We start from the raw sequence: 21,363 nt of genomic DNA, 5'->3' as shown, positions 1-21,363 counted from the left end.
AGTAAGAAAAATAAAAGACACAACATGATAGTGAATAGTGCTGAAGGTTCAAATAAAGCAGGAAAGGGAGATACAAAATATCATGGGTGATGTGTGTGGGCTGTTTGCAATATTAAAGAGGAGAGCAAGGGAAAGCCACACTTACGGGAAGAGCATTTAGACAGAGGGAATAGCAATTGCAAGAGTCTTGAAGTAAAAGTGTGCTTGGAATATTTCCGTAATGGCAAAACGGCAGTGTAGCTATATAGTATGAGAGGGAGGAGTAATTGGGAAGGCCAAAGAGGAAAAGGGATGAAACTAGATCATGGAGTGCCTTCTGAGGCTGGTTTTTATTCTGAGAGATATGGGAGCTATAGGAGGAATTTGAGCAGGAAAGTAACATGATCCGATTTACGTTTTTTATAGACGCAAATAGACTGAAGTGATCAGGGGAGACCAGTTAGACCATTGCAGTAACCCTGGAAGGAAATGATGGCGGCATGGGTCAAAGTGGTGGCGGTGGAGCCGGTTTGAAAAGTGACCAGAATCTGGATATATTTGAAGGCAGAGCTGATAATATTTGCTGGCAGATCAGACATAGGGTGTGAAAGGAGAGGAGTCAAGAATGACTTGGCCTCACCAACTGGAAGAATAGAATTACCATTTAAATAAAGTAGAGATTATGAGAAGAGAAGTTGAGGAGGAGGGCTTGCTACTTGAGAACCAGGAACAGAGCCCTGGACATTAGACTGAGACTCCCCTATTAGACAAGGTACTTGCCAAAAGTAAGCTGGCTCCGCTTTTTTTAAGCTGCTGTCAAAGTTCTTTTTTTTTTAAGATTTTATTTATGGAGAGAGATCACAAGTAGGCAGAGAGGCAGGGAGTGGGCGGGGTTGGGGGGCAGGAAGCAACCTCCCCGTTGAGCAGAGTCCCATGAGGGACTCAATACCAAGACCCTGAGATCAGGATGTGAACCAAAGGCAGAGGCTTAACCCACTGAGCCACCCAGGCGCCCGCCCCTGCTGTCGAAGTTCTTAACCATCTTGAACAAAGTTCTCCATACATGCTGTGTTAGCTTAGAAACAAAAAGTGTTTCTCCTGATTAATGGCAAACTTCCTGTCATTAGATAGAGTTGGGACACCTCTCATGTTTCTCTCTTTGCTTTGGCTGCCCTCTGAGGAAATGCAGTTCTGTTTTCAACTATAGTAACTTCCTTTAACCAATGTGTTCTAATACAGTTTTTCTCCCTTCTCTTCATGTACATCTTTTTTCTGTTGCTCTTGCCTTTAAAAAAACAAAAACAAAACCAAAAAAAGTCCTTTGGCTAAGAACAAAAAAAGTCCTTTGAATCTTAATATTTTGCTGCTTCAAATTCTTTCTGGCAGTGGCAAAGTGCAAGTTGTGTTTTGTTTTTAAAAATGTCAAATATTCAGATGTTTACAGAAAACAAATCTTGAACCTATAAATCCAGATTTCAATATTCAGCTTCCCTTAAAGAAGTATGCCTGTATTTGATAATACGGTCAGCAGAACACAGAGTAAATGAGATCAGAGTATCAGAGTTTCCCTAGTGACTGTTGTAAAGCATCATGTCCAAACATTCTGTTAGATGATATGGTGAGAATACTGGTCTGTTTAGGTTGACATTAGATTGTAAACTCAGCTACGTGTGTTAAAGTTCAACCACAGCATAAAATAAATTCCTCACAACTAACATATGACTATTTGTTATGTGTCAAGCACTGTTCTAAATGCACAATTGTACATATATTATTTAAAGCTGAAAAGAGCTCTGTGACACAGGAATTCTTGTCTCCATTTCATGACAAAAACCAAGTACATTGTATTCTAGTATCTTGCCCAAGGTTCACATGGCCCAGGACTACAGAAGTTGGAATTTGAACCTTGAAATTCTTGCTCCAGGGAGCCTGGGTGGCTCAGCGGGTTAAAGCCTTTGCCCTCGGCTCAGGTAATGATCTCAGGGTCCTGAGATTGAGCCCTGCATTGGGCTCTCTGCTCAGCAGGCAGCCTGCTTCCCTTTCTCTCTCTCTGCCTGCCTCTCTACCTACTTGTGATCTCTGTCTGTCAAATGAATAATAAAATCTTAAAAAAAAGAAATTCTTGCTCCATTCCTGTGTCCACAGCCACCATGTTTGCTCCTTACCCCTTTTTAATTGAGTAGGATTTGAAGTCTATTTCTTTCACTTTTTAAAATGATTTATGGTAGCTTACCAAAATTATAATTAAGAAGATTAAAACATCAATAACAAAAATTTTTAAATGAACAACAATAAAAAGGAAAAAAAAAGAAAAATAATAAAAAGAATAAAGAAAAAAGAATAAAAAGAAAAACCAGAAATGGCATGAGTACATGAATGGATTTAACGAAGACCTATAAACTTGTTAGATGAGAGTCACAAATCAGTCTAGCACAAAGGTGTTTAGTGGGTTATTCGGTAAGGGTAACATGATCAGTTATAAGATCCCAGCAGCTGCTTAGAAAGTAACAGCAAACTCACTGATGGAGAAACTCATGATCATTTCTAATCCTACAACCATAGAAATTCATATCCGGGAAATAGTGCCATTCCTTCATATAGATAGATTCATGCAGGATTATCTTTCTGTGACTGGCTTATTTCACTTAACACAATGTCCTTAAGGTATTATCCATATTGCATATTGTAAAATTTCTTTTTTAAGGCTGAATTGCATTCCAGAGTATGTATATTCCATATTTTCTTTATCTGTTCACCTGTTGGACTTCTATGTTGTTTCCATACCTTGGCTCTTGTGAATAGTGTCATGGTGAACATGGGAGTGCTAGTATCTCCTCTGGAACCTGATTTCAATTCTCTTGGGTAATACCCAGAAATGGGATTGCTGGATCAAATGGTAGTTATATTTTTAACTTCTTGAGGATTGTGTGTGTGTGTTCCATAGTGGCTGCACCATTTTGCATCTCCACCAACAGTGTGTAAGACTTCCAATTTCTCTACAACCTTGCTAATGCTTTGTTGTCTTTTTTTTTTTTTTTTAATAGCCAACCTGACTGGGGCACCTGGGTGGCTCAGTCAGTTAAATGTCTGCCTTCAGCTCAGGTCATGATCCCAGGGTCCTGAGATCTAGCCCTGTGTTGGGCTTCCTGCCCAGCAGGGAGTCTGCTTCTTCCTCTCCCTCCCTCCAGCTGTGATCTTGCTTGCTCTGTCTCTCTCAAGTGAATAAATAAAATGTCTTTAAAAAAGACCCAACCTGATAGATATGAAATGACATCTCCCTGTGGTTTTGATTTGCATTTCCCTGATGATTAGTGACATTGAACATTTTCATACACTTACTGGCCATTTGTATATCTTCTTAAGAGAAATAGCTATTCAAGTCCTTAGTCCATTTTTTAATCAACTTCAGTTGTTTTTTTTAAAAACTATTGAATCATATGAGTTTCTTATCAGATATAGTTTGCAAATAAATTCTCCCATTCCACAGGTTGCCTTTTCGAAATTCTATTGTTTGCTGTGCTGTGCAAAAGGGTTTTAGTTCGATATTGTACCACTTGTTTATTTTTGCTTTTGTTGCCTGTGCTTCTGGTTTCCTATCTCCTCCTTCCCCACTTTAATGAGAGAACACACTGAAGGAATTCTTAACCTAGTTGATGAGCCCAGGGATGGTCTGCTTCAGAATTCTTTCAACTAAAAGGCTGCCTAGTTTGGAAATGAAAGATAAGAGGAGGAAGTAAGAATCAAAGCTTTGCACATGGTAGATGCTCAAAAACTATTTCTTAGTTAATTGTAGGAAACTGTTAGAACTCTGAACTACTAGCTACCAAAACAGTCTCTAAGCAGGAGCATTAACAAAAGCAGTCAAAAGAATGAAGGTTACAGGAGCTATTTGTTTGGTCAGAAAATGGTTTTTATTGGCTGAAAAGGTAAAAATGGAAAATGTGGAGACATAACAAAAGGTGACAATAAGTAGGTAACTGGGCAACAAAAAGAAACCCAGGGATAATGCCAGAAGAGAACAAAAAGGATTATCCTGGAGAAAAGACAAGGAATATCAATTACAGCCCAAAAGTATGTCATCCAGACTTGAGAGCCTGTCTTTGGTAGGAAAGTCACAAAAATCAATCTAAGACTGAAAGGGAAAATTAAGATCTGTCCACCTTGGAATTTCTTAAAGTTCTACTATATCGTATTACTGTGTAACTATTAATAAAAATACAGAATATGAAACTAGAACTATCCCTCCATCAAGCAAGTTACAGTTGAGAAACCAAAGCCTAGTCAGGGAAAGTGGCTCTTGACTGATAAATTTGGTACTAGAACCTCTGTTTCCTATGTCCACCTAATTCAGGGACTTATGTCACCAAGATTCAGTTAAATTCCCAAGTTTTGTTTGTTGAAGCAGAGATAACTATGTTGCACTTTAATAGTTTCTATTTTTAAATTATAAGTGCCAGTAGAGTCAAAACATCAACTGTCGTTGTGTTATAAACAATGATTCCCAATTGTAGGGGATGATCTGCTTCAGAATTCTTTCAACTAAAAGGCTGCCTAGTTTGGAAATGAAAGATAAGAGGAGGAAGTGAGAATCAAAGCGTGCAGTAGTTTCACTAATAGCCCTTTGGTACTCTGCATGAATCATTCAGCTAACAGGAGCCTCACTCAGTGACAAGGCTCTTCTGTCCCTTTTTCTGTTTATTGTGTGGTTAGCACAATTGTTTTGCATGCCACACCTCTATGGGAATGCAGCAAGTTCAGATACTCCTCACTTTGAATTGGCTTCTTTGTCAAACAACCTTTGGAAAATGAGTTATTTGAAATGGTGATGTAATGTCTCATTAAAATGTTAAAATTAGGGGTGCCAGGGTGGCTCAGTGGGTTAAGCCTCTGCCTTCAGCTCAGGTCATGATCTCAGGGTCCTGGAATCAAGCCCCACAGTGGGCTCTCTGCTCAGCAGGGAGCCTGCTTCCCCCTCTCTCTCTGCCTGCCTCTCTGCCTATTTGTGATCTCTCTGTTAAATAAATAAAATCTTAAAAAAAAAAAGTTAAAATTACTGTATTGCCAAGCAACCCCAAATCTTTCTTAATCCATAATGTAATTAACAATAGTCACCTGAATCCTAAGTGCCCATAAAGTTGTCCAAAGCTTGAATCATGAGGGAGAGATCCCTAGGTAGAGAGACAGTAGTTGACAGTTGTACCTAGCTGTACAAGGACAAAAGAAGGAATTTCCTCAAAATGGCTTCAAATACCTACAGCAGGTAAGAGCTCCCAAAGCAGAGATGGGCTCAGGTGCAGGTGAGAAGGGGTAAGGAAAGGAATTCTTAGTAACATATTAGGATCTTAGTAACATGGTAAGAGGTGTCTTAGCAACATGTTAGGATCCCTAAAGTAATTACTTTCAGAGTTGAGTGTAAATAGGGGTTGGGTTTGGGTTGGTGGATTTGATAATTAGTTGTGCCTCTCTCCTGAGAAGCCATAGTAATTATCCACATGTCCAGGTGTGGACATTATAAGAAGGAATCCTAACAAGAAGAGATTGGCAGTTTCTTGGAGCTCTCTGTCCCTCTGTCTCTGTCTCACACACACACCCACCAAACAGCTGCTTGCAATTCTGGAATAAGTATAGCCTCTCAAGATGACTTTTTGAAAGAAACAGTGTTCACTTGAGTGTGTAAATTCTAACAAGTTTGTTAGTGTAATTTCTATATTAGTCACACTGCATGAATGCAAAAGTTAATTATATTTTTGATTTTATTCAAAGAACTCAACTATGGCAGGAATTCCTGAATGAGGTGTCCTATGCAAAGTTGGTATCTTGTGGCAGAGGTAACGAATATAAATAACTATGAAGTGATACCTGTGATATGATGAAGCGAAAGTCAGAGATACTACTCTTGAGACGTGGCCTTTTGCAGACAAGCACTAAGAGAATGTTTACTGCTTTGGCATGTGCTTTAGGAATTTAAAAGGTTGAGAGTTTATAATCAAGGGTTTGTTTAAAGGTGCTTTTATGGTTTCATTATTACTCCTGACTTCAAATATGACCATATTTATTTACCAAAGTGTTTTAATTCCTCTTTATATACAAAAGGACCATTGAAAATGTCTGGGTGGAATTTCACAAACACAAGGAATTCTTCAGACAAGGCATGAGTCCAACCCTTAATCCAGTCTGGTCCCAGATACCAGTGTAGATGTTCTTTTATCAAAGTAGGTAACAATGAGCAGTTATTCGCTGTAAATAAACTAGAGACTGAGTGAGGGGAGTTCGAAAATATGGAGATAAGTAGTCCCCTTTTGGAGATGATCCAGTTATGCTGAAGCCAGCATTTCCTGTAATTTTGCAACATACTTTTTTATGTTTAGTTCCCCGGCTCTACTGTGGTTAAGAATCTCATTACCTGCTAACCTATGGGAACAAGATAATCTTACTCTTTGACATCAGTGCATTAGTACTCATTCTACCTCATCTTAGTCCTTTAGGACTTGGGTGCTGGTCTTTTGTGTGGAATGAGACTTGTCAGAGCAGATGGTCCCAGACTAAGAAAACTTCAGTTGAAGAGCTCAGTAGCCGCTCTGAAATATGACAGAACCAGAGAGTCTTAAAGAAATTCTGAGTTTACCTTCAGTTTTAGTATTTTTAAGTCATTTAATGGCTAACAAAAAGGATATTCCAAATTATTCATGGCTGAAACACTTCTGAAAGGGTCTATCTAGTTTGAGGGGACAGAGGTCAGTGCAGTGATGCAACATTTGAAATCCCCTAACAGATTCCAAGGATCTGTCCATATTAGCCTGTATTGCAATTTAGTTATATGTTGATCTATGACAGCAGTTTGAGTATCTTTTTGATCTGCAAAAATATTTGGTTATGATGGGAATTTGAATAGATAGTTGATCTTAACCTTTTTATGTATTTCTTTATTGTGATGAATTAAGCCTGCTCACCCATATAATATACCATCAAATGAGAGAGACATGAATGAAAGGATGGGCAACACATGTAGTAGTTTAAATTTTTACTGAGAATATTACATTAATTTGATGTAGGTCATTATCGTTGCTCATAATGGCTGACACTTTGAGCTACCAGTCAACTTTCTGGATTCTGAAATACCCTTGGTCTGAATCATAAGTTCACCTGTAACCACATTCACTAGAGAAGATTTACACGCAAACAGGTGAGAATATTTCCAGAAAACCTATTTTGTGACTTTGTTTTTTTACAGTTTCTTTTTATGTGGAAAGGTGATAGAAGTCTTTATTTATTTGGAGAACTAGGTGTAATGAAACAAAATGGAATCTTAGGCAGTGACATTATCTTCCTGGCTGGCAAACACTCTGTGACTTTTAAGGCCCTCTTTCATTTGCTTCTGTTTGCATGCTTTATTTCCAGCTAACACAGCATTTCTGAAATGCCAGCATTGGCTTTCTGTTTTCTGGTGTTGTGTTTAAGCAAGCTCAATTTACATGGGGGCCAACAAAAGTAATGCCATGTTTTTGGAGAATTCCAGGAGTTCAGTTCTCTAAGTGAAGTTGGAGATAGTGAAATGGGTTTTTTAATAACACTAAAATTTCTGATCCTTTCTGAACCAATTATCTTCTCATGGAGAAAACTATTTTATGACCAACAAACATGTATCAGGAGCTAATATATACAGATCTTCCTTGATTTATGATGGAGTTGCGTTCCAATAAACCCATCATAAGTTGAAAATATCTTAAGTTGAAAATGCTTTGAATACTACTGCACATCATAGCTTAGCCTCACCTACCTTAACTGTGCTCAGAACACTTACATGTGCCCACAGTTGGTGAAACAAAGCCTATTTTATAATGAAGTCCTGAATATCTCATGTAATTTAGAGAACTATATTGAGAGAGAAAAATAGAATGGTTGTGTGGGGACAGAATATGTGTAAGTATATTGGTTGTTACCCTCTTGATTGCAAGGCTGACTGGGATGCTGTTGCCCAGTGTCACAAGAGCTCAAACTGTCCATCGATAGTCCAGAATAAGATCCAAACTTAAAATTCGTTCTACTGAATGCATATCACTTTCGAACTATCATAAAGTCAGAAAATTGTTAAGTCAAATCATTATAAGTTAGGGACCATCTGGAATGACTGGATCAGAGCATGTAAGTAGTGCAATGCATCATGAGCAATATGATTAGAAAAACAGCTCAGAGCAAAATTTTTTTTCGTGTCTTAAATCTGTAATGTGATTTAGACTTGAATGACTGTGACTGAAACTATATCTCTGATTTCATTCTGCTTCTTAAAGGCCAGGGGGCCTCTTGAAGGAAGGTCTGCAAGAGAATAAAATACTTGCAAAAGACAAAAGTTTGATCCTTCTTTTTTTTTTTTTTTTTTAGGTTTTTAATTTTTTTTTTAACATACAATGTATTATTAGCCCCAGGGGTACAGATCTGTGAATCGCCAGGTTTACAAAATTCACAGTACTCACCATAGCACATACCCTCCCCAATGATCCTTCTTAAAACCTGAGATTGTGACAAATAAGAGGTGTCTTGCATATAGTCAGCATTCAGTTAAATATTCATTGAATATTTGAGCAGAAGTGGACCCTTCATCCTTCATGACTGATGAAGAACTATTTTTAATTTTTTAGCAACTTGAGATCACAAGATGGAAGAGAGAGGAACTCCACTCCTGCATGGAGTAGGAAATTAATAAGGGTCTTTGCTAACAGTTAAGATATACCTTTTCTCTCTCCTTAGTCTGTGGGACTCCTGGGGAAACCTCAAAGAAGGAAGCCTGTTGACAGCTTAATTGGAAAGCAAGAGCTGATTTTAGTTTGATCTTTTCCTCTGAATGAGCGTCACAATTTCCAGAGCTTTGTTAAACTTAGCAATATTTAAAAAAAAAAAAACATTAAATAATAATGTCTAAAGAGAGGGATTCTTTCTTTTCACTCACCAGGAGTATTGATTGTTTCACTGAGTATCTCTCAATTGCCTAACTAGTCAGATGAGTTTAGCCACTGAGAAAAGGACACATGTATTGAATGCCAGATACTTACTTTGGGTTCATGTAGTCACTAAAAATATATTGAGCATCTACTAAGCGGGAAACACTGGGGATATAAAGATGAGTAAAATAGAAAAGATCCCTACCCTCATAATGCCAAAAATCTAGTAAAAGGAAGTGGATAAGTAAACAATGTGTATGTGTAAGTGCTATGACAGAAATAAGATCTCAGTCTTTGTGGTTGGCAGAGAGCACATAGGAGGGGTAACCAAACTTGGGAGGTCAGAGAAGGTTCTTTAGATGAAAGTGATAACAATCAGGGACCTGAAAGAAGGGGGAGGTAACCAAGGATGAAGGAGGGTGGCAGATGAGGGCAGTGGGGAGAGGATTCCCAGCAGAGGAAACAGCTTAGCCTGTTCAGAGTCTCAGCACAAATAGAGAGCCGCACATATTTGAGGAACTGAAGTTGAATGTGGTCGAGTGGAGAATAAAAGGAGGGAAATGGCAAGAGAAGAAGCTTAAGACACAGGCTGGAGACATATCAGACAGCTTTTGTAAGAAAGCCAAGATATTAAGCTTTATCCTAATGGCCACAAGGAATCAGGGAATGCCAAGGGCAGACCTGCACTTTTGAAAGATTACTCAGCTGTACTGCAGAGAATGGGTGTGCAAGACTGGAAAGCAGAGCTAAAATTGTAAAATAGCCCAAGGGAGAGATGGTGGGGAACTGCATGAGGGAAGTAACAGTGAGAATGGAGAGAAGTGGATGGATCTGAAACATATTTAACACATTTAAGAGTGAACTTGGCAAGACTTTATGATTAATTAAAGAAGACCCATGACTGTTTTGGACAACTAGATGGATGGTTGTTTATTTACTGAGTTGGACTAAAAGAAGAGCAGGTGTGGGGGTGGGGGATGAAGGTAGTTTGAGATCACTATAATACATCCATGATGCTGCTCTGTTGCTTGTTGAATGTATGACTCTGAAGCCCCAAAATGAGATCCACCTTGGAGATGGTAATGAAGATTTGGGGATCACCAGCCTGAGGTCCTAAAAGTGAATGAAACTTCCTAGGAAGTCGAGACCTAGACAGACAGGAAGATTAACATATATGGAATAAAGAAAAAAAAAAAAAACACCATAACAAGGACTGAGAAAGATGTCATTGGAAAAAAAGACAAAGCCAGGAGAGATAAATGATGTGGAAGCTAAAAGAAGAGAATGCATTAAGGAGTGGTGGTCTACAGAGTCACATTACTGAAGAGCAAAGCAAGTTGGGGACTGAGAAATATCCATTGATTTGGCTACAAGGAAGGTGTTGGTGACCTTGACAACAGTATTTTTGTGGAGTGGTGGGAGCAGAAACCATGCTCTGGAAGTTTGAGACGATCCTGGTAAAGTCAAGTAGTTTGACTGTGGAGAGGAGGAGATGGGGAGGGTGTTAGAGAGAGAAGAGGGAGGAGAGGGAAGCAGGGAAGAAGAGAAAACTGGACAGGAATGCAAGGCTGAAGGAAGGTTTTTATGTGTTTGTTTTGCAAATGAGAACTACCTGAGGATGCTTGAAACTGAAAAGGAGCCAGTGGAATAAGGGAGGAAGATAATGGACAGTAGTAGGGTAGTCTCTTAGTAGGATGGAAGAGACTGGGTCCTTAGCAAGGGAAAGAATTAGCCTTCAGAAGCTAATCTCACTGTAAGGGGAGGAAAGGAAAAAAAAAAATGGGTGTGGATATGGATAATCTAGGAAGTGGGTCATGGCGGGGGGGGGGCGGGTAGTCCCTATCTAATGGGTTTTTGTATTTTCCTTCTGAAATAAAGAGAGACCAACTGCTGAGAGGGAAATGGGAGAAGGAAGAGAGAAAAGTTTGAAGAGCACAAATGAGACCTGAAGTGGTTACTGGAGAAAACTGGACACACTGCTAAGCAGCACAGGTGAGGTGGGAGAAGGTACTAGGTATTGGCTGTGATCTCTTAGTCATTTGACCATTAGCAATTAGAAACCCCAGGATTGGTATGGTGGAAGAAGTTAGAATGATCATGATCCAACTTTGTTATATTCATTAGATTAGGTTACAAGTGACAGAAAAGCCCAAGTAACATAAACATAAGAGGTTCACTGCTCTCTTACACAAAAATCCGGCTAGACTAATAAGGCCAAAGTAGAGCACCAAGGTGTCAAGAACCAAGATTCTTTCTAGCTCCTAGTTTTACTGTCCTCAGGATTTGACTTCCACATCCTGGTCCAGCAGTTTCTTCAATTCCTTCCTTTTTGTTTGTGTTCCAGTCAGCAGGAAGAAAGGAAGGATCAGGAGACGCCCATATGCTACGCATACTTAAATCCATTGGCCGTAGAACATGAGACATCTAGTTGCAAGGTACATTGACAAATAGACTTTATTATAGGTGGCCCTGTGCCCGGTTACATTTTAAATTAAAGGCTTGAACCCAGACCATAGCAGATACTAATAGGGTTTATCAAGATAGGTACAACAGAATGGGGGTGGGAAGAAGAGATATACAGAGTCTGGGAAGATGCAAAATCTTTCAAAAATTAATCTCTGTTCTCTTTGACTGGGGGTTGGGAGTAATCAGAATGATTCTAGCATTGTGTTAGGGTAGCCCAATGAGGTCTGTATGAAGAATGTAGGAAGAAGACTGTATGTAGGAAGAAGACTCAAGTCTCACCCAACAAATTGAAGCTCACAGGGCTCAGTCCTGGTGAGTTTGACTCCCGTGCCCAAATTCTTTCCATTACTTCCACGCTGCTCTTTGATGCCAAAGGGATAGACATGTACAGCATGGGGACAAATACCCCTCATCAATCCTTTCCACGCCTCAATCCAGGATGGCAGGCAAGATTGGGTCAGTAGGATTATTTTCCCTTTAGAAGTGATGGCCTACCTACTGAATGTATGGTATGTGTTTGGGGTACAAAGCACAGATGGCATAGGCAAGCTGGAGAGGCAAGAAGGACAGCTTACAAAACATCAGTGCCAATGAAAGGAACAACCACAAGGTGCACAGAGAAGATTCCTGGCAAGACAAAAAGTATTTCATGTCAATTGTCAAGCATTCACTATCAGATTCTGTGTATCTGCCTTTTTTGGTTTATTTATTTTTTTGTAATCTCTACACCCAATGCTGGGCTCAAACTCACAACTCTGAGACCAGGAGTTGTATGGTCTACCTACTGAATCAGCCAGGTGTCCCTGCATTTTTTTTTTAAATTTCAGAAACTGTTCTTTTTCCCATTTTAATTTATTTTTGAAAGTTAATGCTTATGCCTGATACAAATGCAAAAGGTACAAAAAGTATACAGTAAAAAAATATGTCTTTCTCCCCTTCTGTGTCCCAGTTAACTTCCCTGCAGGCATCCAATGTTGACAGTCAACCCTTGCCCTCTTCTTTCCTTTCTCCCCCTCTCCCCATTTTGGGTGAGGTACATCAAGCTGAGCTTTCCTCATTCAGTAAAAAGAAACAGACCTTCCTAATGTAGCAATCTTGAAATGTATGCACTAAAAATCAGATATGCCAATAAAACAAAATATTTATTGTCTATAATGACTTCTTGCTAAAAAGCTCCCATTCCTCGTGTGAGTGGAAAGAACCTGATGTTGCTGATTAAGCATAGCTCAGTCCCTTTAGATTTAAAAGTCCGTCTTGGCAAACCCTCAGTCCTTCCTAAGCGTTTGTCCTTCATCCCCAGACTTCTCTTCTGCAGGAGAGCTGCAGGGAAAGTCTGCCTGCCAACATCCAGGCCTTCCCAGCTTCCTCTGGTGAGGAGATTGTTCTCTCCAGGCTTTGGGCCTACACTGATTCCACATTCTACCAACAGCTACAGTCCCTGCCACAGCCTGCAGGGGTAATGACTCTCACACCTTCTTGGCCCAAAGCCAGGCCTCCTCCAGCCCATTCATCCTGTTAGCCTTTGCCATTCTCTCCTACAGAAAACACAACAGGCGCCTAGAACTGGAAGCACGGTCATAAGGCCTCTTGTTGCCTAACCATGGCATTTCCACTTCTGTGTAGTTGGCCTGGTTCCAAATGGAAAGCAGGGTACACACATCTCTTCAGCTTTAGGACTCTGCCACCACTCGCCTGGGACAAGCCTGTGCTTATACCCTCTGAATCTTCCAACTTCCTGCCTGCTGCTTAAACTTGTTCTTTTTTTCCTCTCATGGGAAAATGACTCTGACGTCATATCCTGTGTTCTTCCTGGCACTATCTGCGATCTGCTCAGGGGCAGTTCTCCAAGCTCTGCCTCATTGGTAGATAAAGTTGCATTTTTTTTCCCTCTCAACACACTCTGGCCTTTGCTAGTCAAAAGCAGTTGATTTCAAACTATTGTCTTGCCATGGATTTTTTAAAAAATCCTATTTTGAAACTCAAAGCTAAATGATGACTTACCCATTCTTGGCTGGTTTTGTTTTGTTTTGTTTTTCCTGTCTCTCTCCCTCACTCGCTCTCTGTAACTCAATGCATGCCATTGACTCAATGGGTAGGGGAGCCGTGTGGACAAGGATTTACTGGGAAGGCAACATAAGTTGGTTAGATATCTCACAAATGCTATTTCCATAACGTCAGCATAAGGTTTCCGGTGCTGGTCGAAGTGGTAACTTCCTTCCATAGCCAAACTACTTGACTTTGTCCGTGTGATAAATGCTACTAAGTTTGCATCTTGGGAAATGGGTACACCCACTTTATGGTGTTGTAAGTGAACGTGAACAAAACTGAACTAGTGATTCCACCACAGTCCACCCCATTATGCCAGTACAAACCTGAGTCATCTGGCTTCCTTTCTTCTCCACACCACATTTAATCCACCTGGTATTTGGGGCCACTAAGGGGAGGGGGAGACGTTCCCATCTTCACAGAAGCACTGTATGGGCCAGCATGTCCTCTTTACTGAAATCCTAGGCCAAGCCACCAGCTCCTCCCAGCCATTGTCTCCCCATTTCTGTGTTTAATTCCTACAATCCATTCTACACAAAGCCCCAGACTTATCTTTTTCACATATCAGTTAGATTGTATCAACTTCCCAGCTTTCCTGCTTTAAATCCTCCATAAATTTCCTGTGGGTCTTTGATCTGGCTGGGCTTCCCTCTTAAGTCTCATCTCCTCACCCCTTTCTAAGCTGTCCCTCTTGCTCTGCTCCAGCCCCACTGCCCATCTTTCTGCCCTCACATACACCAGGTTCATTTCTTTCATTTGTTTTGTTTTGTTGTTGTTGTTGTTTGTTTTTTAGGATCTTATTTATTTGAGAGAGAGAGACAAAGAGAGCACAATGGAAGGGTGGGGGGTGCAAAAGGAAAAGAAGCAGATTCCCACTGAGCAGGGAGCCCCATGTGGAGCTCAATTCCAGGACCCTGGGATCAGGACCTGAGCCAAAGGCAGATGCTTAACTGACTGAGCCACCCAGGGACCCCACACCAGGTTCATTTCTACCCCAGATCCTTTGCACTTACTTTTTCTTTGCTAGCAGAGCTCCTCCCTAGAAGGCCACACTACTGCCCTCTTCTCAGCCTTCAGGTCTCAACTCAGATGTCACCAAATAACCACATCCCACCTCAGGTTCTATCTGCCATATTACCCTACTTAATCTTATTCATGGCACTTAGTTCCTGAAATTGTGTTTATTTATTTACATGTTTATTACCTACCTCCCTCTCCCTCGGAATGCAACCACTATGGACAGGGACTTGGTTTGCCTTCTTCAGTAATGTTATTTTTTGCAGCAACAGTGCCTGGCACATGGTAAACACTAAATATTAAGGGACTGAAACCAGCTAATTTCAATCAGAGGGGCTAAGAACGAAGACAATATTTTTTGAACTTCACAAGCACTAGTGGATACCTTTTTATTAGTTTACCATTTAGAATAAATCATTCTACTAGTTTTCTTGTAAGGGAATCCTACGATTAATGTGGCTTTCTAGGGAGAAATGTGGCTGCAAGACAGAACAGCATCTATATTTATGTCACAGAAAAGCAGTTTTTTCAAATAATCAAGTCAGATCGAAGCATAAATTGTTAGCCTTATTTGCCAGGTACGAAATTTGAATGATTGCATGTATGCTGGTGTGTGCTTAACCTGCTGCCGGCTGCTTGCTATTTTAGGGTCTGTGACTGCTGAATGTTGTTGACTTGATTTCTTTCCTTTTAAGTATGACTAAAGAGGCAGGGCTGATCAGAGGCAAGATGTGAAAAAAGAGGCAACATGAATGATTTTTTTCAGCCACACTATGAAACAATTACCAACAATCTTTAGGTATTTCTTGTACTTTCAAACTGAACACAAGGCTCTCCTTGATATAGGCTATGAATTTGAAAAAGTAATATACCAGAAAATCTTGGAACAGCTGCATAGAACAGAAGCAGGGACTTTAAAATGTGTCTCCAGGTAACACATGTTAGAACAAAGATAAGAGAAAAATTAGGCTCCTCTTGGTCAAAATAGATGAGGTCAAAATCCTCCTACACTGGTGTCAAAGTCTGAAATCCCTACTTTTAGAGCTTCTGTTTTTATCCAGGGTTTTGCTTTTAAAATGCATGTATTCCTGGAAATAGAGGAGACTGATTCATGAAGATATTGAATTAATCAGATCCATGTTTCTTCCACTGGGAGAGATTATCTGTAAGAGAGCCTGAAAGAGAAAGGCAGAGATGCACTGGAGGAGACTAGAAGCACCAAGTCTAGCTTTTCTGAACATAGAATGGACCCAGTACAGTACAGTAGTCATTGAACTACTTTGGAGGATAATATTGTGGGGAGAGTTTTTGAGAGTGAGTTTTGTCATGTGAGTTCATCTGAAAAAAAAAAAAAAAAAAAAAAGATTTTTTTAGACTTTCAGTGTTGCTATGCAATATGAATTTTGATGGATTTTTTCCTAGTTAAGGTCCCAACAGGAAACAGATGGCACACTTAAATTAGGATAATTTGAAGAGAGTTTCTTTTCAAAGAGACTATTTACAAAGGGCTGCAGGGGTGTAGTGGAAACCCATGGGATAGTCTAGGAAGTAGGAGTTAGAAGCCGCAGAGTGGCTGACACCCTTTAGCCCTAAAGGAGTGATTTTCAGAGCTTGGAAAGGGAGAGATATTCAGAGTAGACCACAGTAAGAGGAGCGATGACCTTGACACAGCCAGCCAGAGGCAAACCGATCGGGAAAAAGCCAACAGATGAACACTTTGACCTCCTTCTTCTCCCTTCCTCTGGTCTTCCACCGGGGCTCCCCATTGGCCAAACCCAACTGGAGGCTAAAGGGAAAGGGGACACATTCCTACAGGGCCAGCCTCCCTGGGCAGAGAGGAAGGTAGGCCATGAAATAGTAGGTCTCAGGAGCACGTGGAAGATACCCAGCATAATGATGCTTCTGTTCACTTGATAAGAAGTTCTGAGAAAGAGCCAGCCAACATGCCTCCCCTTTCCCACTCCAAGCTTTCAGAGTGAAACTGCCGTGGCCTGTGGAGAAGAAAGAATGTGTCCTTAAAATCAGATTCAGAGCTCTGATTAATGTCTCAGAACTATACCTAATTTCTGCATGAAGACTGTGTTTCTAACGGAAATTGTTAGTCCATGACATCAGAATGGCTGGAAAATTTAAGGGCCTACCAGAATTTTCATCCCAGAGCAGAGAAAGGTGACCTTGCTCTCCTCTTGGACTACCTGCTGACTTCATATACATGTAAAGTCACAGTGGGGACAAAAATAAATAAGGGTGTATTTCGGTTAGGTCAGAAATTTGTACTTATTCAACATACCACTCACATCACCTTTACCAACTTTTTTACTTTATAGGTCATGAAACCGCATTCCAGAGAGCTTGATTCCCATGCCCCATTTCGGCGAGCCATTTCACAGTCAAATCCCAACTAGAGGTAGGACTTAAGACATCTATAGGATATGCAGCTACAGGCTTCCATGGGCAGTTAGCACAGGGGAAAATTTCAAACAAGATCAAATACTTGGTTCGCTATCTTGGCTGTCTTTTGGGCTGCAGACATTACCCTTAGGTGGTGCAGTATATGGTGAGTAGGGAAGTCCCACTGGCTAGGCCAGGCTTCCTTGTTACAATGATTTGGGCCTCTGCTCTGAGGTTTAGACCTTAGTTTTATAATTTAGAAATTCAATTCATCTGTTCACCTGAGAATAATCAGGTTCTGATGAATTGATGCATTTGCCAATCTGGCTACAGGTTTCAGTCAAATGTCCATTGAATTACCCTGATAAATGTTACTGTCGAAAAGGCAAGAGTGGTGTCAGCTGGTCAACACTGTGTGGCTGGATTGTTTGGAGAAGGAATGTAGACAGATCAGACATTCACTTCCATTCTCAAGAAAGTAACTCAAATTATAAGTACCACTGATTGTGGGTCAAAGATAAAAATTCACACGTAAATGACAACATATACTATTAATGAATTACTTTATTGATATGCCCTGCATTTTACAAATTCCTGGGTGTTTTTTTTATTTGTATATATGACAAAGTAGAAAAACCCTGGCATCATAAAACTTTGACCAGCCAGAACTTAATTAGAACCCTAAATTTAAAATGATTTCTTTTGGGGACACCTGGCTGGCTCAGTCAGGGGAACATGCAATGCTTGATCTTGGGGTTGTGAGCTCGAGCCCCACTTTGGAGGTGGAGATTACTTAATAAATTAAAGGTTTGTTTGGTTTTTTTTTTAAAAGAAAGACTTTATTTTGGTACATATTCTAGTTAACTAATTCTTCTCAGCTCCAAATCCACTCTTCAGTGTCCTGTTCTGTGACGCGGCAGCTGAAACTAAACATTTTTCCTTTGTAGCTGGCTGTGATGGTTTGTGAATAAAGAGCACTGGAGGGCCACTGCAGGGGGAAAGTTCTTTTCTTCCCTCTGTTGAGGGGACTTTCCTTCTCCTGCAGTGCATGGCAGCCACAGGGGGGCCAAAATTTCAGCTGTGCTCAGTCCTGCAGCAAGTCTCACTGGCACCCCAGTCGATGACCTCTTGCTTCCCCACCTGCCTTCCAGCACCTCACTACACCCTCTCCAGTGAGGTCAGCCTCTCAGGCTTGGGGGAAGAAAGGCTCTGTTAACTGTGTTCCTTCCTTGGGCCTGCAACCCTAGCCCTAAAGCAGGCGTCCTCCGGGGAGCGGGATGGGGGAGGGGTGGTGGTGAAAAGGGCTTCTGGGGGCAGGAGGTTGGTGTGAAATGTCAGGGATTTCCAATGGTGTGTGCAGCCCTCCAAAGGAGCGCAGAACTTAAACAGATATACAGTGTATCTGCAGCACTAAAATTTAACGCAAGGGAGGCACAAAGGGGAAAAAAAAGTCTAGGAAATCTCTTTAGAGAGCAATAATGGAAAAAAGTTAAGGAACAGTGTTCAAAAAGCAGCAGTGGCTCCCCATACCCACTATCCCTCATTCTTTAGGATCCCCTTTACTCCATAGTAATTAATCCCATTTTTAGTTAATCTAATTCATATTACACTTTCCCTGTTTCAATTATTATATGGTTTCTGTCATCTAACTGGACTTTGATACAGTGCACTTGACTTTTATGATAAGACAAATCAGAGGCTGAATTTTTAAAAATTTCAAGACATTTTCTAGAACCTGCAGAGATTAATCTCCAGCTACTCATATCTTGTACAGTAAGAATATATGTTCAGGATGATGATCTGGAGACCGTAATGTATACTGAATGACCAAAGATAGGCTGTTAATCTGAACTTGGTGAGCAGAAAGATTGGTAAAAACTACAGTTGAAGCCACACAGGTTTTCTGGATAGCATTTAACTGGTCCAACCGTACTATCACAATTGAACACCTTTCTTGCTTGTTTAACTCTTATATGCCAAACTCTGTATTAATGATGATGACAGTGATAGTAATGATAGCCAACACTCACTGGCTACTTACTAAGCTCTGTCACTTGGACAAGAGGGCTAAGAATGAATAGGAAAAAGGCCAAAGTACAAGGAAGGAGGCCAACTAGGAAGCTGCTACAGGAGTCCCAGCATGAGGTGACGGTGGCCAGAACAAGGGAGACAGAGGGCATGCAGCTGCCTCACCAGTGCCCAGAGCAGAAAGGGCTCTCTAGCCAGTTCAGCAATCATTCGGTCTACCACCAGAGAAGCAGGACTTGAGTTAGAGGTAGAATCTTTAGCTCCTACCAGGTGGCCAGTACTCTGTTACCCAAAGTTAGGGGGACTCTATAATAACCACACATTCCTTGGTGCCTTGTGGTCCCTTAGAAAGCTATAAAATGATAATGCCAATAGAAGAACACGTAGAATATATTTCAGACTTTGGGGTGGGGAAGAACTCTATAAGTCAGACCCAAAAAGCACAGCCGTAACCCCAAATTGTGGCAGATTTAGCCTCACCAAAATTAAGGATTTCTGTTCAATGAGGGCTGTTGTCGACAAACTCATGCAGACAGAGGACAGACAGAAAGAAAATATTTAGAAGATATTTCAAACCAACAGAGAATTAAAACCAAACATATATATGATTTCACTCATATGTGGAATTTAAGAAACAAAACAAGGGCACCTGGGTGGCTCAGTGGGTTGGGCCTCTGCCTTTGGCTCAGGTAATGATCTCAGCGTCCTGGGATGGAGCCCCGCATGGGGCTCTCTGCTCAGCAGGGAGCCTGCTTCCTCCTCTCTCTCTCTGCCTGCCTCTCTGACTACTTGTGATTTCTGTCAAATAAATAAATAAAAATCTTTTAAAAAATATAAAAATTAAAAAAAAAAAGAAACAAACGAGCAAAGAAGAAGAAAGAGAGAGAGTCAGGCAAACCAAGAAACAGACTCTTACCTCAAGAGAGCAAACTCATGGTTACCAGAGGGGAAGTGGGTGGAAGATAGGTTAAATAGGTGATGGGGATTATGAATGGCACTTGTGATGAGCACAGGTGTTGTGTGGAAGTGTTGAATCCCTATATTGTACACCAGAAACTAAAATCACACTGTTAACCAACCTGGAATTTAAATAAAAACTTTTTTAAAACTTAGCCTATATAAGGAGCTCCAGCAAATCAAATAAAGTACCCAAAAGAAACTGTTAGAGAAGAAAAGTACTCAATGACACTTGTTAAAAACAGTAAAGCAGATTTTATTCAGGATGATCACCATGGGGTTTTATGGTAGGGGGAATTGGGCTCAACTCGGAATACAGCGTGGCCAAGTAGGAATTTGTAGCTAAGGAGGAGGGTGGGGTTAGTGGGTGGGAAATTACTAAGAGGAAACATCGGGAGTAAGGGGGCATTTGGCTAACCCCAGGTCCCAAGATTCTTGCTGAAGTCAGGCTAGGGAGACAGACAACCCCTGGGGGCAGTGGAGCACGAGGAACCTGATCAGATATCAGGGGTGGGGGGTTCTTGCTGAAACTGGATTTTATGAAGAAGTGTGCATAATGGGCCTAGGAGAAGGTTCAGGAGACTGAGTAGTTCTGTCGAGCACAGAATTTTGTCAGAACATCAACAGAGCCTATGAATAGCCAGTTCTCAGTGGAAAGCTGACCTGGAAGAATTGAAGAGAAGTTCAATATTACAGGTAAACAGGGAAACTGCCAATTAAGACTAATTACTCTCACACCCAATAGATTTGTAAAAATTAGAAAGCTGGGCAATGACTTGGCAGTCTTGCCAAAGATGTGGGGAAACAAGAACCCTCACATGCCGCTGGCATGACTGTAATTAGATATGGGCATTCTGTGTGCACCCATGCTCACATACATGTACACTAGAATTCTATGGATGACTCAGGAATCCCTCTTCACACAGGTTCTCAAGGAGACGTGTATGAATGTACGAATGTGTTTATCACAGGCTCCTTCATGGTACAAAGGAATTGGAGGCAGTCTGGGTATCTATCACTAGAGGAGTGGATATGTTAAATGTATTGGACACATAATATGAAACTTTATTGCAGCAGTTCAAAGAAATTAGCTACATGTGCATAAAGGAACAAGGAAAGAACTTAGAAACAGCATTGCGTAAAAAAGCAATAAACAGGGACGCCTGGGTGGCTCAGTTGGTCCAACTCTTGATTTCGGGTCAGGTCACGATCTTAGGGCAGTGAGATTGAGCCCTGTGTTGCCCCGTGTCACACTCCCCACTGGGTGTGGAGCCTGCTTAAGATTCTCTCTCTCCCTCTCTTTCTGCTCCCCCCACCCCCAAAAAGCAATAAACAGAATAAGAGCCATTGAACAATACAGATTGAAAACACATACATTCATAAAACAACAGTATATAGGTCTGGTTTTTTTTTTTTAATTTTATTTATTTGACAGAGAGAAATCAGAGCTAGGCAGAGAGGCAGACAGAGAGAGGGGGAAGCAGGCTCCTGCTGAGCAGAGAGCCTGATGCGGGGCTCGATCCCAGGACCCTGAGATCATGAC

This window comes from Martes martes, assembly GCF_963455335.1.
Source record: "Martes martes genome assembly, chromosome: 9".
NCBI classification, from domain to species: Eukaryota; Metazoa; Chordata; class Mammalia; order Carnivora; family Mustelidae; genus Martes; species Martes martes.
The sequence above is the reverse complement of the archived record's forward strand: the minus strand, read 5'-3'. Positions refer to the sequence as shown.